The 20,928-nt window shown below is 40.5% G+C and overlaps 1 pseudogene; it reads left to right on the top strand.

Moving 5' to 3' along the window:
* Positions 1 to 2,282: 2,282 nt before the first annotated feature.
* LOC149207838 (uncharacterized) lies at positions 2,283 to 2,958 on the top strand (annotated as a pseudogene).
* The last annotated feature ends 17,970 nt before the right edge of the window (positions 2,959 to 20,928 follow it).

Below are 20,928 nucleotides of genomic sequence, written 5' to 3'. Positions count from 1 at the left end.
CCATCTCAGCTGAACGAAGAGAAAGCCAGGTGTCAAAGCTGCAAGGAGGAATCATGATACGAGGAAGATAGAATTAGATATGTAGTTTAATTAGGACTCTTTGTAATTCCAGTTCAGCACTTAATGTACTTAATGGGTTAGTTAAACAGTAGATAGGGGTAATTAGTAGCAATCTTCGAGCTCCCCTCATGCTGGAGGAGGAAGCTCAAAGTGGTTAAGAATGTATCTCTATATATAGATCAAACTTGGATGTAATAGGGGTTGGATGTTTTTGGAGAAGACTGTTTTGGTTTATGTATAGCAGATTTCAGTAATGCAAATGACTGTTGTTTCTTCTCAGGATTCACAATAGATCTTATTGTTCAAATGTATGATGGTTTATTCTCTTTAATGTTCTTTTACAGTTTGGTTAATGCATAATCACTCAGAACTCATGAATCATGCTCTGACTTCCTGTATGCCTAGGCAAACTGTGTTTCATGTAAGTTATGTTTGAACATTAGATGTAAAGTGCCCTGATTTCTATGAAAGGATAGTGTTATTGTTTACTGGGATATTAGTGACTCCATAAGCCCAATGGGAAGCAATTCTGTCCAGCCAGTACATTTTTCATGTGTCTTGTAAGAGTTAGCCATCTTGTTCAATATCAATAACCTATGAGAGAGCCCTCTCAGACTAAGGAGGCTAAGCCTTAGTTAAAAGCTTGGTTTGAAACAGTTACACAGAGTCTTGCTGATTGGCAGCCTTCAGTACCTGATTTTGTGATAACATTTTGGTGCGTCTGCCGGGAGCCTAAAGATTATTCTTTCCCGAAATTATGAAGCTGAACTTCTGAAGGTAGCAGGAGCTCAGAAGGTTTTTGAGGCTGCAAAACTACCTTGGCGACTCCATTGTTGAAGAATTCGAAATTCATAGGTTCATGGTGATTCCACTGGAGTTATGAAAGACCCAGATGCTACCATTCTTATTTCAAGGTATGCATGCATAGATTTTTCAGGAATTCATGGTTTCCCAAATCATTTTCCCAAGGATGCATATTTTCTGAGGAATGGTCCCAAATTCAATGGAGAAGATTTGAGTTTAACTCTGAAGCATATAACAGATTTCTGTCATTTTACTGAGCTTCTTAGAGTTAAACATGAGGATGTTTGCATTATGTTATTCTATGATTCACTTCAAGGGAAATGTAAACAATGGATTGAAAGTTTTCCTATCAAATCCATTAAGTCATTTCAAGACTTATGGCTTATGTTTTTGGAGGAATGGATAGATAGGTCAGAGGTGGTGGCAAACTCTCCTTCAGTTCAAGGTTTCAAACAATGGAATGATGATCATATTAATGAAGAAATAGGTGAAAATTTTTCTTTGTCCTTGTCCTCGTATCTAAAGTCATTTGACTGTAAAGCAGAGGATAAGATGAGATTTTTGGATGAAGTTGCTGAGGACATTGAGAAAGAAATTGAAGGTTTAGAAGGTCAAATTCAGGCATATAGTTTTCATAATCATGATCATTATTTTCAGAAGTTTTCTATGGCAGAACGCAAGGAGAGAATGTTGGTTCCTTTCTCTTTCACGATTGAGGAACTGAACACTATTGTTGAAGATCAGTTTGCACAGCCGGAAAGTTACAAGAATCATCAAGCTGATCATATATTCTGGGATCCTGTAGCTGACTACATGGAAGAGTTTTACTCTCAAGTTTTTCACTTTTTCTATGAAGATTAGAGGCAATTTCAGTGGCAGTGGTCATCACAATTTCATTGTGGCTCTGAACTCCGATGCAGTCAAAAAACTCAAATATCAGATAAAACAGAGGATTGGCTACATTGGAAATTTCATATTGATTGAGCAGAAAGAAGTTGAAATTGTTAGGGTAGGTAGGTAGGTAAATGCAAATAAGCTCAAGGTCAACTGAGCATTTTTCAGTAGATGTAGTTTTCTTTCTCCTACAGTCATGCTTGTCAAGCAAATTTCTGTTTGTCATAAATGGATAAGGCACTGGATCTGCATGTTCTTAGTGTACTGCAGGAGCACACTATCCCAAGTGGAGCCACTGTTATCACTCAAGAAAAAAAATTTAAATTTTTCACATCAGTTCGGTTGTTTGTCAAAGGCACATAAATCCTTTCTATCAGTTTCGCAGCGCAGCTCGGTTTAGGTGATTTCGTAGCGGAAAACACCGAGTTTGCACTAACTGCGCTACGAAATGGGGAATTCGTGCTGATCCATAGCACATCTCACCCCAGCTGTCATATTTTCTGTAAGAATTTTACGGGAATAGCATGTGTAAGGCCTTGCATGACGGTCACAATATGTTCTTCCTGCTAAAAGTACCGGGGGAATATCGTTATGTGTAAGGAATGGAAATGAGCTGCCCTTCTGTATCACTCATGTTCCAAGTTGGCGGTAATGCAACATATCATAATATGGGTGCTTGCAAAGAGACGGTTGACAGTTGTACAAGCAAAAGTTGCGGTGGTCATGAAGTGGACATAATGCACTTTTCAATAGGAACCGCAATTCCAGGTCGTTTGTATGGCACCAACATAATTGATAATACAAATGGCACTGGAGGAGATAGGTTTGGCCATTTGGTTGATTTATATGCATCCACACAGTCGGTATCTTGATGGATTGGATCCTCAAGGAAATGGAAATGGTGCTAATTTTAGTGCGCAGAATGATTGGCAGGGAGCGTAGTGGCATGATTTGATTGACAATTCCTTTGGTCTTCTGGAGAATGCAAGCCCATATGCATCAACTGGTAGCAAAGGGACTTACACTTTTGAGTTTTCCAGGCCCCTGCGCACATCTGATCGTCTTCAACAGGATGTTCAATTTGTTATAGGACAGACACACAATTTCTCGGCTGTCAGCGGAGGATATGTTTCCTTGGGGGCGTTGTTGAGTATATTTTACCATCAGTTTCCGTCTTGTTTGGAAAAGCTCAGAGACTAGAAGAATTTTCTATGCAACTACCAGAGATAATAATCACCACTGTGGACGGGAAGAGATGAATTATCAGTTCAGTTTGGGTAATTTTTATTATAAGCTCCTCATCCACGGCATGTAGCAAAAATATTTAATGGGTGTGAAGATTCGTGTAAGCAGAGGCAGAATTTAAATTAGTGCTTTAATGGAATCCATCGAAGGACAGGGGACATCAAGCAGGCTCGTATTGGTGGCCATAGACGAGATCGACGAGAGCGTTAACGCTCTTCATTGGGCTCTTAACAACGTGTTAACATCGCAGGATAGAATCATTTTAATTCATGCTCAGCGCCCTCCAAATCCCCTTTTCGCAGCTCGAAGACCTGGTTATGGTGCAAGCATAATTAACTTTCAATCCGTATGTCAGCGAAAGCCGGGGTAGAAGAAGATACGCTCTTGGAGCTGTCATTTTCTTGGGGTTAGTTTTTATATAAGGGTCTCCCTACTCATTTTTGTAGCATGCACATGCCGAAACATGATGAATGGATGATTCTAGAGGATGAGAATGGTGAAGATTCAAGAACACTCTTCCTTTCTGGAAAAACTGGCCTAAGTGCAGGTTGGAGAGGATTTTCGATCCAACATCAGTTGGTAGACGGGAATTGTTTGGTTTTCCAAATGGTCCAACCAACGAGATTCAAGGTATACATTGTCAGAGCATCGGGTTTTGAATCGGCAGTTGCTTCAGAAGAGCAGGCAAATAACACTGAAAATTTACCATCCACATCTACACTGCACTGTCGTTTGGCTTTTGGATGCATAGCGCCGAACCCAATTCGGAATTCGAGAGCGGGAGGTAAACGGTAAATTTGATGTTATATTGTGCAATGGCATTAAAAGTTTTCACAATGACTACTGAAGGCAGCTCAGAGATGCCAAGGTCAAATATTGATGTGGAGCTTGATTGTGCTCATGCGACCTGGATATCAAGTGATGTGGCACTGTTCTCAACAAAAACAGGGAATCTGCCCCTGTAATTCCTTTTTCTTTCTCCGGTCCTTGATTTAGTGTTTCAGGCGAATGGAGCACTAAAAATCATTGATAGAAAAAAATATATTTAAGCTTTCACAAGGAAAATATGTTGCAGTGGAAAATCTCGAGAATGTGTATGGCCAGTGTTCTGCTATTGATTCGATTTGGGTTTACAGAAATAGCTTCGAATCTTGTCTGGTTGCTGTTGTTATACCTAATCAAGAGCACTTGAAAATTGGGCCACAAATAATGGACAAACTGGATATTTTACTGCATTGTGCCAAAATCCCAAGGCAAAAGAATACATTTTGAATGAACTTAATGCAATTGCTAAACGTAGCAAGTTAAAGGGTTTCGAGTGTAACTTTAGTTGACCGACTACTGCCCTCCAATCTGCAGGCAATGCACAGAATCGAATGTTGAATAGCTGGTAGTATTTGACAAAAGGTTTCTCCTAGGAAAGCTCTCTCGTCCGCACAATGAATTAAATACATTTGTTTAGAGATTTTTCTGCTGATGAATTTCATTTAACTGTAATGTCATCCGCTCCAGGATTTGCAAGAATTTCAAGCATGAATGTTATGAGCATTGATAAGTTATTTGTGAGCAAGGTGGCAGAGCAGTTAAAATCTCAGGGGAAATTGAAATTGTTTAAAACAGTTTCGCAGTTTCGTAGCGCGCTACGAAATTGCAAAACTGTTGTAGGTGTTGTTTAAAAAAAAAAAACGCAGGCAAACAGTTTGAAGGAAGAATCAGAAGTTTGTAAAGGGAACACCTCAGTGACTTGAAAGGGATCAAAGGAAGCTGCTACAGCCATTCAACATATGCCAGGTGTACCTTTAACAAAAGGTGAAATCTTTTAACCTAAGTTTAAGATTTTTGGTTATAAAGCCACTTTATTGTCGGTGATTAGGGTTTGGAGAAGAGCTGCATACGAAAAGTTTTGGTTGGCACACCTGTCTACCAAGGAAGCCTCCAGCATATCAGGAGCATGGTGTTACCCTATTCTCTTGGGTTATTAAAGAATTAAAGTATCCACTGCTACATACTCGGTGATGGGGGACCAGAACCGAAAATTTAGGGATATTTTCAGCCAATACAGAACAGATCAAAGCCTTCGGTATTCAAAGCCAGCATGGGACATTAATTGCCCATCTTATGCCATCTCATGCCATCTCAGCTGAACGAAGAGAAAGCCAGGTGTCAAAGCTGCAAGGAGGAATCATGATACGAGGAAGATAGAATTAGATATGTAGTTTAATTAGGACTCTTTGTAATTCCAGTTCAGCACTTAATGTACTTAATGGGTTAATTAAGCAGTAGATAGGGGTAATTAGTAGCAATATTCGAGCTCCCCTCATGCTAGAGGAGGAAGCTCAAAGTGGTTAAGGATGTATCTCTATATATAGATCAAACTTGGATGTAATAGGGGTTGGATGTTTTTGGAGAAGACTGTTTTGGTTTATGTATAGCAGATTTCAGTAATGCAAATGACTGTTGTTTCTTCTCAGGATTCACAATAGATCTTATTGTTCAAATGTATGATGGTTTATTCTCTTTAATGTTCTTTTACAGTTTGGTTAATGCATAATCACTCAGAACTCATGAATCATGCTCTGACTTCCTGTATGCCTAGGCAAACTGTGTTTCATGTAAGTTATGTTTGAACATTAGATGTAAAGTGCCCTGATTTCTATGAAAGGATAGTGTTATTGTTTACTGAGATATTAGTGACTCCATAAGCCCAATGGGAAGCAATTCTGTCCAGCCAGTACATTTTTCATGTGTCTTGTAAGAGTTAGCCATCTTGTTCAATATCAATAACCTATGAGAGAGCCCTCTAAGACTAAGGAGGCTAAGCCTTAGTTAAAAGCTTGGTTTGAAACAGTTACACAGAGTCTTGCTGATTGGCAGCCTTCAGTACCTGATTTTGTGATAACATGATGAAAACTTTCCTTACACTCTTCTATCCATTAAAATTTCACACCCCTCTTTTGCAATGGGTAATTGAGTGTGTAATTTTGAAAAATCCTCCAATAAATATTCTATAGTAACCAACAAGCCCCATGAATGATCTAACCTCCGTGACATTTCTTGGTGCTAACCAGCTTCAGATTTCTTCAATTTTCTCTAAATCCACTCTAAGTCTTCTTTCAATGTGATATGCATCCAATAGTGTATTTTCTTTTGATAAAAGAACATTTCCTTAACTCCAAGTATTTTTTCCTTAAATGCAAGTTTCTTTTGTTCATATACGAATTGTTGTAAAAAGAAATGAAAAATTATTTGAGCTTACTCTTTTTATGTAAGAGTGGTTCGAAATAATTTAAAACAGGTTTTGTAAAATCTTGACTTAAGGATACTTTTAAGTTGAAGTATTATATAGTTACACTAAAGACAATTTATTATGTAACATTTACATGTATAGTTCTTTGGATTTTATAATTTTGTAGTAGGTGAATTTATGTTAAAAGTACTTGTAATTTGATATGTGTAATTATAAATAAACCATTGTCATGTTAGGTATATGAATGTAAAGAAAATAATATTATATGAGACAAAATATAAGTATATAATAATGTAAGATGATTTTGTAGTAATGTAAAAACTGATTGAAAAAGAAAATGCTTAGTTCATAATTTTTTGTTGAAATTTTAAAGAGTATTTTTTTTAAACATATTTAAGTAATGAAGAGATAACCGACATCCTATAATGTAAATGAAATTGTGAAAAAAATACATCATCTAACTGATATCCTATAATGTAAATGAAATTGTGAAACAAATACATCATTTATCATATAGACACAAAATTTGCAATGTATTTGATATTGTAGAAATTCCCACTGTAGATCAACAGATTATGGAATATACTAAAACACAATACAAGATCTACTTCTACAACACTTTGCGGAAGCTTAATCGAATCGAGAAAGATCAAGAGAACACATATAACTAAGAATGAGAAATCAATCACACATAACACAGAAGAAATAACCCAGGGAAAGCCTTAGCCTAAAACCCCAACTCTGTATTATCATACAAATGGAAAATAGTTACAGAATTACACAAAGCCTTAGCTTGGAAGCCAACCAGCTCTCAATATAATCACTCTGCTGCTCATAGACAGTCAAATGCCTCTAACAAACCTTCTCCTCTGCCCTCCAGGCCTCCTATTTCCTTGTGCAGTTTTTCTTGGGGTCCAGTGCTTCCACACATTTGGATTCCTACATCACACTGCTCACTTGGCCCAGTAGTAACTGTGCAATCCTGAAGGAGATTATTCCTTCTACATAGATGAGTTTCCTTTATAGGAAAAATCCATCCAACTGATAGTACACTATGTTTCCTCTTATCTCAACTGGGTCTTTCTCTGAACTGACATGCATGAGTTATTTATGAGAGAATATTCAGTTATCTAAAGTGCAGCAGTTACATGCATGCAAGCATTAACTAACTGAACTTACAATTAAATAATCAAACTGTTTGAATTAATCTAACTAGACTTGACTCAATTAACTGAGCCAACTAATTACAACTCACTCTTATCTCTTTAACTGATGGATAAATCCCTCAATTAATAGAAAAATTGTTGCATGTCTCCACATAGACTTCATGTTTGATTTTCCTTAACTAATTAACTCAAGGGGAATTAATTAATTATTTTACAAACAACTACTAAGATCAAATTCGAATTTTACTTCACCATTTTAGTTCAGGGACTAACTAAAATAGGAATCTATTTCAAACTGCTAAAAATAGCAATGCCATTTTTAGCACTTCCATTTTTCATTCCTTGTTGCTTAGTCCAGCACTGGTACCAAAACTGCTATTTATAGTAGTGCTATTTTTAGCATTTCTTGTTGCTATTTTCAACACTCCCTCTCAACAAGAAAGGCTTCAACTCGAACCTGATCCTGAACCTTTGCAATGTTCTGCATGCAACACTTCTTCCAAGTGTGGACGCTCCAACAACTCTAGAAACAAAAAAACTCCGAACTAACCTCTCCGTTGGGCTAGAAACATACTCTGATGCTGAAGCTCCCTCTGCCACTTACAAGTGCTCCCTCTCTGGCCTCTGAGCTGCTGCAACATCTCCATGCATCTCGCATCGTTGCACACCTCTATGTGCCATCTTGCACTGGTGCAACATTCCTGTGCCTCTCGCATTGTTGCTGCCTACTAGCTCTACACAGTCTTGGGACTCCTGCACTGTAGCTCTCTTTGTCGCTCCATCCGAATCTATCTCTACCCACTCAGCCAGTCCTGATACTCCTCATTGGGGCTCCCATAGCAAAGTCAAATCAAAAAGGTTGGGTACCTCAAGAATCTTGCCCCCATTCCTGCCTTCTTGGGACTGTCACTCCACATCACCGCACCTCCTACCTAGAGGTATGGATGCATGTGATCCCTCTTCCCACTTGGCTCGAAATTTCCCCCTAATGGAGTTATCTGTAGGAGTGCATGCCTCTACTCTGTCTCCTCTTGTATTCCCCAGTTTTGGTTGCTCCACAAACTCCTGTAGCTGCTTCACCAATCATGGCTCCTCCATAATCGTTTAAGACTTCAGCTGTGGCTGCATGTTGAGAGGTAATGTACTCTCCCTCTCAACCACCAAGTCTCTATCGATTGCCTTGCTCCTCAAGGCTTTGAATGCATCTTGAATCTCAAGAGCATATAAGTTCTTGACTCGTGAACCGATCTGATTCACCTATTTAGTGATGATGTGTCTAAGGAAAACCTTTCCCTTACTGAAGACTACATCATAGCCTTTGTCTTCCAGCATCGCGATCGACACCAAATTTTTCTTCATTCTTGGTACATACTTGACATCAGTCAAGGTAATGCGAACTCCATCCTCCCTCTGAAAAAAAACTGTGCCTACACCTAAGACACCATACTTTTCATCATTACCCATCACGATATGCATCTGGAGATCCTTCTCCTCCAAGGTATTGAAAAAACTCTTGTCTCCAGTCACATGGAAAGAAGTTCCACTGTCAAGAAACCAGCCATCTCCCACCATGGATGAAACCATGCATGCAAAAAGTGTGAAATCCACCTCGAACTGTGAGGCTAGTGCCTCACCTTCTGATCCTTCCACGGATCCCTTCTTGGATTTCCTCAGTGGACAATTTGTAACAAAATGGCCCACCTCATGACAACGAAAGCATCACACTTTCAATTTATCAAACTTCTTCCCACGATGGGAAGAACTTGAATTGGAATGAGAATCCTTCTCCTTCCCTTTCTTTGTCTTACTCGCTAAGGCACAATTTTCTTCATCCTCCTTGGATGAAGAAGATCCATCTCTGGTGCTTCTTCTTATCTCCTCCTGCATCAGATCTGACCAAAGTTGTTCCCAATCTAACAGTTTTTCTCTTCCATTAATTGAGTCTTGGTAGCTATGCCAGCTCTTAGGAAGACCAAGGAGTGCAAGACTCACCATGTCATCTTTCAGCACCAGCTTCCTCTGATCGCTGTTGTTCTGAGGTAAATATTTCAATGTTTTCCACATCGAAAACGATGTCTCCTTCCCATGGAGGCTCAAGACAATGTGGCCTCGAACACCCTCAAGGAGGATTCTCCTTGCTCTATCCACACATTTCTTCCATTCTGCCAGTTGAGTAGCATCAGTTAGCTTGGGGACTTCTTGATTAACGAAGTCTTTTAAACTGTTATCCTCTATTACTACCTCCATGCAATCCTTCCAGGCTATATAATTCGAGCTGCCATCAAGGGCATGCTCAAGTCTTAAACCGTTGAACACCATTGGTGAAATTGAGATGTGATAAGAACTCGATTTCTATATTTAGGAACCACAAACTTCGAACTTCTCCTTTCTTGTATATGTTCTTCGCCTAGATCACCTTTGCTCTGATACAAGTGGAAAATAGTTACAGAATTACACAAAGCCTTAGCTTGGAGGCCAACCAGCTCTCAATATAAACCCTCTACTGCTCATAGACAGTCAAAAGCCTCTCACAAACCTTCTCCTTTGCCCTCCAAGCCTCCTATTTCCTTGCGCAATTTTTCTTAGGGTCCAGTGCTTCCACACATGTGAATTCCCACCTCACACTGCTCACTTGGCCCAGTAGTAACTGCACAATCCTTAAGGAGATTATTCCTTCTACATAGATGAGTTTCCTTTATAGGAAAAATCCATCCAACTGATAGTACATTGTCCCTCCTCTAATCTCAATTGGGTCTTTCTCTCAACTGACATGCATGAGTTATTTATGAGGGAATATTCAGTTATCTGAAGTGCAACAGTTACATGCATGCAAGCATTAACTAACTGAACTTATAATTAATTCAACAAACTGCTTGAATTAATCTAACTGGACTTGACTCAGTTAACTGAGCCATTTAATTACAACTCAATATTACAAATCATCCTTATCTCTTTAACTGATGGATAAATTCCTCAATTAATGGAGAAACTGTTGCATGTCCCCACATAGACTTCATGTTTGATTTTCCTTAACTAATTAACTCTAAGATGAATTAATTAATTATTTTACAAACAACTAATAAGATCAAATTCGAATTTTGCTTCACTATTTTAGTTTAGGGACTAACTAAAATAGGAATCTATCTCGAACTGCTAAAAATAGAAATGCTATTTTTAGCACTTCCATTTTTCATTCCTTGTTGCTTAGTACAACACTGGTACCAGAACTACGATTTATAGCAGTGATATTTTTAACATTTCTTGTTGCCATTTTCAACAGATATATCAAACAATGTACTGATTATAAACCATTGTTCTCAAACCCTAATTGTAAAAAAGAATTAATATATCTAAAATGGTTAAAAACTACAACATGATTATGTTGGGTTGTGTTATATTCTTTCCAAGAGTACCCCACGTAGTTAACTGCGGGTTAGAGGGGAGGCGGAGCCCCCCTTCGTTGCGCCGACTATGTAGCGGGGGGGGGTCACAGGGGGTTTGAGGCATACCCGTAACCCCACTTTATGGGGTTTGGGGCAGCGCCCCAGAAAATTTTGGTTTTCGAACCTAAAATTTTGGTTTTGGAACCTACGTTAGGATGGGCGGACCCACCTATGGTTTTGTGCATGATTTTCGCACATATTTTTGGACACGATGGTTTCCAGTCCATGGTATTGGACGCGATGGTTTTCGGTCTATGGTATTGAATGCTTCGGCATGTATAACTATGTATTGTAACATTGAAAGGAATATAATGAAAAATCAAGCTGGTAGTCTTAGTTTTGGTATCCAGAGGAAAATATTTGTGTATATGTGTTTTATGTGTTATGCTCTCGCCTTGTTTATTTTATGTGTTTTAGAATTCGTATGAAGGTAATTTTTGTATGGGGTTAAAACCTACATTTGGCATCAGAGTTGTTTTGGCTTCAAGGGGACGCCTTTGTTGCTGAGGGGTCTCGCTCGGGCTTGTGGTAGACCTTGTTCAGTGGGAGATCTGCGAGAACTTTTCTGTTGGTGAAAGAAAATGGCGAGTAGTGGAAAGATGGAGATCGAGAAATTTAATGGTGAGAGTTTTGAGTTGTGGAAACTCAAGATAGAGGATCTGTCGATGGATAAAGATCAATGGATCACGATAGATCCAGGTACTAAACCAATGGGAGTGTCTGATAAAGAATGGAAGAAGTTGGATCAGAAGGCAAAAAGCATAATACAATTGCATGTCCCAGATTCAGTATTGTTGAATGTATCGGGGGAAGCTACGGCGAAGGCTTTGTGGGACAAGTTAGGTACTTTGTACCAATCTAAGTCTTTGGTGAATAAATTGTTCCTGCAGAATAAGTTGTATAACATGAGGATGAAAGATGGAGACTCGGTGACAGAGCATCTAAATGCATTTAATATTGTGGTAAGTCAGTTAGCATCTGTTGAAATTAAAATTTCAGATGAAGATAATTGCATCAGTTTGTTTTGTTCTCTACCAGATTCGTGGGGTAGTCTGGTTATTACAATAGGTAGCAATGCAACTGCCTTGCAGTTTAATGAAATAGTCTCAGCCTTGCTGATGGAGGAGATGAGATGGAAAAATATGGAGAGCCAGAATGGTGATGCCTTGTCTATACGAGGACGGTCCCAGAACAGAAACAAAAATAAGTCATCGAGTGGGAGATCTAAATCTAGAGGGAGATCTAAATCTCCAGGAAAACCTGTAAAGGTGGTGTGTTGGAAATGCGGAAAGGAAGGGCACTTCAAAAGGGACTATAAATCTAAAGCTCCTGACAAAGGAAAGGGATCTGATGATGCTCCTTCTATAGAGGCGAAAACCACCTCAAACGAAGGTGGGGATGTGCACTTGGATTCTTCAAGTACACATGTAGATCATGAGGCATGGTTGATTGACTCAGGTGCATCCTTTCACTTCACCCCCCATAGAGAGCGGGTTTGCGAGTATGAGAAATACAATGGAGGTGATGTCTTCTTAGGGGATGATAGGAAGGCTAGAATCATTGGTCACGGAAAAGTAAAGTTGAAATTGCAAGGTTGAAGAATTAGAACACTTCCAGGTGTTCTCCATATTCCTGCATTGGCCATAAATTTGACTTTTGTAAGCAATCTAGATGATGCAGGTGGAAAAACAGTGTTCGAGAAGGAAACCTGCAAGATGGTTCGAGGAGCACTTGTATTGATGTGGGGAGTTCGGATTGGAACTATGTACACGCTGCAAGGTAGCACTGTTGTTTATGGGTGCAACATCTTTATGGTTCCTGAAAGTGGAGCAGAAAATCCAGTGGTCTTTGGAGAGAAGAGCATGCTGTGGCACCAAAGTGTTGTGGGGAAAAGTATCCGATGCGGATATCCCTACTCTAAAGGTGACAGTATTTAGCAACAACTGAAAGTAAAGCTTTGATGATTTCCTTTATGAAAGTACAGAGAGAATGAAAAGAAGGTCAACCAACCTGGTGTCTTTCGCTTAGTCGATCCTTGTCCTCTCTCCTTGTCTCTTGTTCCCAGCTCCTTGCTCTCTTTGCCGGTCCAGCTACACACAGATCCTACACAAAACAAGAGAGGAAACTACAAGATACATGTACTCATAACTGAAGCATGGATTAGGGTGAATCAAATATACATGTAAATACAATACATCAATGCAATACAAGTATATAGGAGAACATGCAAAACTTTATTGATAGAAGTAACAGGGTTCTGAGAAGGTTACAACCAATGATGGCTCCAATCCAGCAGCACCTCCCCAGCAGCAAGAACTCTCCTCTTCACCTCTAGTAAAACAATCACCCAATAGCTCTAACTGTAAACCAACAGCACCTCCTTGCTTTACACAAAATTCCAGCCTCCGTAGACCTCATAGAAGAGCTCTATATATAGGATAGAAGAAGAGAGGATGAGTCAGCTTGAGACTGACATGAAGCTGCCTTGTGTCCTCTCCCTCTTCAGTTAATCTTCAGTTCTTGAGTCCACTTGGAGATCCTTGGTTACACATGGTGATCAAGTACCTCTTACTCATCATAGGGCGAATCTTATGAACCAAGTGTCAGTTTGGAAGCTTCCTGGGCAGTTGACACCTTGCAGGATGACTGTGCCACTTGGCCAATCTCGCCCAGCGCAGGTAGCCTTCATTACTTTTGACTTCCAGCGCAGGTACAGAGTGGGACAGTTGCATTACAGCGCAGAAGCTCAGTTAAGCAGCTGACATGATCCAAAATAAGCCTGTTTTGAAGTGTTTTCAGGTGGAGAACTGATTGGAAGTGCTGTTGTTTGATGACCTTGTTCTTTTAGGGGTAAGAACAACATGTTTAGGGACTGAGGATCCCTGTAATTATTGACATTCCATGCTCCATGATGCGAGGCACAAAAATGTCTATAACAGTTGCCCCCTAAAGTATGAGGCCGTTTATCGGGTGAAATGCTTTATCTAGAGGATCTGAAGTTCGTTCCAGTGCTGAGGAGAGTGCCCTGTAATACAATACAATACAATACATTATTTTTCATTCATCATTATTCTCATGATCTAGCTGAGGCGGGCATTCCCATGCTCAGCTTTTTATAAATACATTTTGGTACATATGACAGACGATCGTCTGAAGATAGACTGATAATTATCTTCCTTTGAGTAGGATGATCATCTGCTGCAATGATGTACATGGCAAATGCTTTTATATTTCCTGAATATATATCGCAGCCCGGATGGATGAAACTAGATCCGGGGTCTTCAAACTCGTTCGATCTTCACTCTAAGTACAAGTCGATCCATGTGAGAATTGCGCTGAAGTCGAACATGGAAAGACATCGCTTGATTACCGGTCAATAATGAAAACCGTTAACAAGCGCGAGAGGAATCACCAATAATGACGATGACCCTCAAGGTACTGCAGTACAATTCACGTGGCGTGAATAAAGGACTTGGCGTCGAACGCCACGCAAAATCTTCTGGTCGAAGGTCATCGATGTATACCTGTCGCCGGAAGTGAGAAACTTGCCATTGAGGCATGCAAGCTTCAAAGTACTGATGGGGGTGTTCCTAGATCAACTTCTTGGATAATGAGCTGAAGTCGACAAGAAGCGATCCGTCAAAGGAGGGCCTTAATGAATCCCACATCAATGACACGGAACGGAGCTAATGACTTTAGTGGAGGTGAAAACAAACTGTGACATATGATTCAGGGTGGCGATCATGAATGGATGAAGGATAATGTATGGCAGTGGATGGGACACGGTTGACACTTTCAGAATGACCCCTCTTGAACATATAACGACACTGATGCGATGGATCGGTAGCATTACCCCAAATGTGGATGGTTTGGCGAGGACCATGGTGATGAGACCGGTGAATGAGACAACCCAACCCGATGTGGTACGGAGGAAAAGTGTCATGTTCAAGAGTGACTTGCTACCATTAAACTTTGATGTTCTCCCAATTTTTCCCCAGTCATTTCTGACCAGTACCTCTTTATTTTTGTCAAGCTTGAGGAGGATAACATATGCTTGTTCTATAACCTGCCCTTCGGGCAAGCCCATCGCTATGATTTAACGAGCCTAGCGATAGGGAAACTCGTTCTCGTCTAAAGACAAGTTTGTCGCTATTTAATGAATTTAACGAGTCTAACGACAAGGATAACTCGGTCCTTTTCATTTTTAGAGAGTCTGAAAAGGTACAGAAAGTTAACTCCATGATTCCTTTTTCGTCATCTAATCCCTTAAGTCCGAAAAAGTATAAAACAATACAGAAGGGATGAATTTTCGATTGCTTTAACGAGCCGAACAAGACAAGCGCTCGATCTTTTTGTGCAATAATCCCTCAGGTCCAAAAAGATTAAAATCTAGAGGAGGGATAGCGTTCCGGTCGTTTAACGAGCTGGAAGGCCAAAACTCGGCAAACTTTTCATTTTTTACGAGTCAGTGAAAAGAGCTCAAAGAAGACTCGTCTTTTGAGGAACGAGTGATAAACAGGGGTAGCAGCAGATTCCAGGTACAGGTTGGAATTTTCCAATCACGGCAGTGTCACAAGGATGGCTAGGTGAAATCACTCTTCGCAGATGTTCCTCAAAAAAGGTAAACACACATATGGAGATGAACGATTGGCCAAATGAACGGATGGAGGTGACGGTGCACAAACATGACCAAGGCTTTAATATGGCTGTCAAAGGTTACATTTACCACGGTTGTTTACCGGTTCATTTTTTCTGGATGAGCTTGAACTGCTAGGGAAAGATTGCTCACAATTTACGTTTATTTTTTAACGAGCATGAACTTCTGCACAAAAACTGCTCGATTCTTTTGCATGCCCCCAGCATCATAATGACGCATGTCAAAGGAGGGTGCCCCCCAAGCTTCATTACAATCAACTCGGTGGTTGGAATGAAGGTTTACCTTTGAATTTTGAAAAGGGGATTTGTTTCATTTTTTAATGAGGTTGACATAATAGAAGAACTATCCTCATGACTCCTTGTTTCATTTTTTAACGAGGTTGACACGAGATAAGAACCGTCCTCGTATCCGACAAAATATCTAGGAATCTTCTGAATCCAACCAGAAGATTGGATTAGATTTCATTTTGTAGGTTTCCACTGTGGCCACTTCCGCCAGATTACTTGGAGGCGGTAGGGCGAAAGTACCCATTAAGGCAGGGTCTTTTAGGAAACCTACTCCGATACTTTGGAAAAAATGATTCCTTGCATGGATCATTGGAATGCTTCCTGTAACTTGTGAACTGTTGGGGAGAAAAGTTTGTTGGTCGACGATTGTAATTCCTTCTTGGGAGGGAAATGCAATCCTCCTGAAATAGGTCGACACAACCGCGGCCATGGCATAGATCCAGGGCCTTCCTAGTAGGATGTTGTAATCGAGGTTTCCATCAATTACTTCAACATCAATTCCTACTGTTTTGCCCCCCAGTTCAACTTGCAAGTTACTTAAAATCCCATATGGAGTGTATGATCGTCCATCAAATGCTTTTAACGTCGTTGACGATTTCGACAAGGGTGGTGATCCTAATTCTTTCCAGCAACTCATCGACATAAGACATGTAGATGCCCCCTCATCAATAATTGTTCGATGAACAGTTTTGTTGAGGGCTTTCACTTGAATAAGGAAAGCTAGTTGAGCTGGTAACTGAGGGTCATATCCTTTATGATCAAAGGCCACAAGATCGGAATCCATTGGGCCAATCCCACCTATTGCTGATAATAAAGCTTGCTCTTGGGAGGGGTAATTTTGTGGTACCTCAAGTGTCGACATAGTGGACGGCGATTGGGCCAGGTCCTTTACTATATTATAATTCTGTGCTCCTTTGGCACGAGGATTAAATGTCGATTTGTGTACTGCTCCCTTTGGCGACTTTATTATTGGCTCAGGAACGATGGGTGGCACAACTTCGGTCAAAGTTGTTGTTGAACTACTAGGTCGTTCATTAACCTTGTTGTTCGACAGCTTTGGATTCCCGTAATCTTTACTCCTTGTCAAAGCATTATTCTGTTGCTTCGAGGTAGACAACATAAGCACTTGGGATCCGGAAGCATTTTGATTAGCAACCAGATTTTGACTTGGATTAGGAAACGGATCAGTCAATACTGCTGGGGATTTTGAACTCTTGAAGAGTTTCTTAACTTCAGCTATATGTGGACAATCTTTCGTCCAATGATCCTCATCGCATATATGACACCCTGTCGGGGGTCTCCCTTTCCTTTTCTTTATCTTCTTGCCCCCTGGTTGCTTCAGTTGTTTGCCCTTGTCGGTCGACATGGCATTTATTTCTGAGGCAAGAAGTCGCTCATTTGCATTTTGACTAGAAATTTTGCGTTTTCCAGTCACGCCATTACTGGCGTGAGAGTTAGTATTCGATCCAGGAGGGGAAGGAATTGAAAATTCAGGTCTAGGGGCGTCAGGTATTTTGTCGTAGAGCGTGCCCGACTGAGTATATACTAAGTCTAAATATTGAGCACGAGCAATGACTTGCTCCTCTGTTACGACTCCTCCCTTGGCCACATCTTCCATTATAGCTGGAAGTAACGACTTTATAAACCATTCAGCTAACAGCTGATCGGGAACGTAAGTTTTCACCATCCTACGACGACGTCGCCACTCATGTATATGATCAGATATGTGAGTGGCCGTTGTCTGTTTGAAGTTGGTGAGGAGTTCTGTCCCTGTTTCATACCTTATCGGTAATTGAAAATGGGTTAAGAAAGTCGTGGCTAAGGAGCTGAAATTGTCGAAAGAGGCTCTTGGCAATTCAATGTACCATTTAGCCGCTGGACCTGTCAATGTCCTCTGGAAGAGGCGAAGTCTTATCGAATCATCATTCAGGGTGTTTGATGAACACCATAGATGGAATGTCATCACATGATTCGACGGATCTTCACCAGGATTTCCATTAAATTTAGGAATGTCTGATGGAAGTTTGTGTGGAATCGCTGGCCACCAAGGGGCATAAGCAATTGGATCATTCGTCAGCCGGTTTAGATCTGGTAATTCTAGAGTTGCTACAAAGGGCAACTGTTGATTCAGGTTAGGCGAAGCATATCCAGGATAAGATGGTATCGCCTGAGCAATGGGTCTTTGCAGACCAGCATTATGCTGACAACTTAGACAAGGCTGATGGGCGTAACCATTATAGTATGGTTGCCCATTATTTACAAAGACTTGTTGCTCAGGTCCTTGATATGATTGCTGGAAAGGCGGTTGTTGAAATTGAAGCAGCTCTGGTTGTTGGACCATTTGCTGTTGACCAATACTGGATGATTGACCAGGATGAGGAGTCACAGTACTTGTTTGGGCCTGAGTCGCTCCCGATAAGGAGGCACTACCCTGAGATTGTGATTGAGTCGCTGAGCCAAGAGGTTGTTTTATTACAACAGGTAACGCTTGTACTTGCGACACATTCGCCATAACAGGTGTGGTGGTAATATTCGACACAGGGTGGACTGGTTGCATAGAATATACAACTCCTGGTTGTTGAGGCAGTATTGGTACCCAACTGTTGGATGTAATTCCAGTTTGACCTGAACTTTGTTGTGAACTCACGGATGGGCATCCTCCCGGAGGAGGTAATGAAAAGGCATACTGCCCCCCATATGGTATCAATCCGGAACTCAAGGGGATCGATTGCCCAGGTTGACCTCCAAATGGATCAATTTGGCGAGTTTCAACATAAGAAATACCAGATGATAATCCGGACGAAGAAATAGGAACTAACCATGTCATCGTCCCTGATGGGACTCCGGCTTGTTGTTGACAACTTGCCGAGACAGATGGTATACCAGCGAACATCGTTGGAGTAGCAGTAGGAGCCTCTGCTGCTGCTGTGTCGGACGACACAGTCCTAGATGTCGACGGTTGTTCAGACATATCTAGTCTATCCAAAAGATTTCTTAGCGATTTTACAGGAACTTCCACTTGTGGTGGACTAACTTCGAAGATCAACGAGGGAAGGGTGATGATTATTCCGCTTAAAATAAATTTTATAACGACGCTTTAGACACAACTTGCTTTTTCATGTTTTAAGAGTCGAGAAAAAGCTAAAGATGACTCTAGTCGCCTTCGATGTATTAACGAGCCCGAAGTGACAAATGCTCGGTTGGACTTTTTCAGTTATAGAGTTTGAAAAAGGCCAAAAGAAACTGCTCTGGAGATCTAGGCAGAGGGTGTGCCAAACCTTTCGCGAAACCACAGAATACGTTTTACGGTACGGGTGGTCGATCTTCGTGAATGCTGTGTTCACTGCATCGCGATCAGTAGGGCGGCCGACACGGCTTCCTAAGGATAAAGGATAAAAGCCTATAGGGGTCTCCCAATATACGCGACGGTACGCGGGAGCACAAGTCCGTATTAGTGCCACCGACTCTCAGGAGGAATCACCCACCTTCGTAGAGATCGACAGTCACTATGTTTAACGACGCCGGAACACGTCTCTACCTAGACCTCTAGATGTTTGCGTTATGTTACAAAGCGTTGTTATGTAAATTGGGTTTATTTTAATGTTGATCTTGTTTAACAGTTTGTCTTTCAGGATCACCACGAGATGTATTGGTACAAATTCCTAGATGCAGCTAAAATGATAAGCAAGCTTTTACAATCTTTTTAGCTTTGAAAATCCTAGCTACTGAGGGGAGAGAAAAACAATATCTTTCCACACAGAGCACAAAGCACAAACTAATGCACTTTCTCCTAGATCAGACACGCAAACTTATCAAAAATGCAAATGCAAGATGCATGTATTTCTTTTCTTTTCCTTTAATGTTGATGTAGACAAAAGGAAATCGTTGTATAATTTTCGAATTCAATTTGAAGCGTAAACAAACAAGTTTCGTCTAAAATGAAAAGACACCTTACAGGTACTTGTTTCAACACTAAAAATATATGAATTCAAACCATAATATGAAAAACAAACAAACTCAAACAGCCATGAACAGTAATGAAACTAACTCTTAAGATCATACAGACACTTTTACAGTTCAGGATCTAAGAGGTCACAGCTATACTGGTTCGCTTTTCACAATGGGAAACTGTAACTGAAACAAGAAATACTGAAAGAACATTCACAGTTTCATCACACAACTGAGGCGGAATAATGTCAAGGATAATGGTTCACAGCAAGTACAATGACCAGCAAGCAATCAGCAAAAAATCAGTGAAAACAGGGCCAAGACACAATGGGAAAACTGAGCAAGACAATGGCTAACTGGACCAGCGCAGGCTCTGGTCTGTCAGTTTGACTCTCAGCGCAGTTCCCGAAGGGAGCACCTGCGCTGTAATGCAGACTGCCTATGGACAGCCTGCTCTGGGACACGAGAGTTGCGTCTACAAAGTTTTCCGGGTCATAAAAAGCTCAAAAATGCACTGTTTTTGCTGAAATAAAAAGCTATAGGTCAAGTACAAGCTAAGGGATGATCAAGAGGATGAAAAGCTATCACAAAGAGTAAAAAGTCTTTTGTAGATAAGCTCTTCAAATCTTGAATTTGCTCAGCAAATGAGCAAGAGTAGCAGTCCCTCTACTTCGCTTTTGATATAGTCAAAAGCTTTTCGATTTGGTACTCTTTTCTTCAAGAAATGAATAGCAAAATACTACAAACACCAACAAGATACTAGGCTCCCCAGCGGAGTCGCCAGTTTGTTGTGGGGAAAAGTATCCGATGCGGATGACCCTATCCCTACTCTAAAGGTGACAGTCTTTAGCAACAACTGAAAGTAAAGCTTTGATGATTTCCTTTATGAAAGTACAGAGAGAATGAAAAGAAGGTCAACCAACCTGGTGTCTTTCGCTTAGTCGATCCTTGTCCTCTCTCCTTGTCTCTTGTTCCCAGCTCCTTGCTCTCTTTTCCGGTCCAGCTATACACAGATCCTACACAAAACAAGAGAGGAAACTACAAGATACATGTACTCATAACTGAAGCATGGATTAGGGTGAATCAAATATACATGTAAATACAATACATCAATGCAATACAAGTATATAGGAGAACATGCAAAACTTTATTGATAGAAGTAACAGGGTTCTGAGAA

Source organism: Pinus tabuliformis, chromosome 1_2, assembly GCF_031772625.1.
Source record: "Pinus tabuliformis cultivar Carrire ecotype Pingquan chromosome 1_2, CPIR1, whole genome shotgun sequence".
Classification (NCBI taxonomy): Eukaryota; Viridiplantae; Streptophyta; class Pinopsida; order Pinales; family Pinaceae; genus Pinus; species Pinus tabuliformis.
This window is presented reverse-complemented; position numbering and strand designations above follow the sequence as displayed.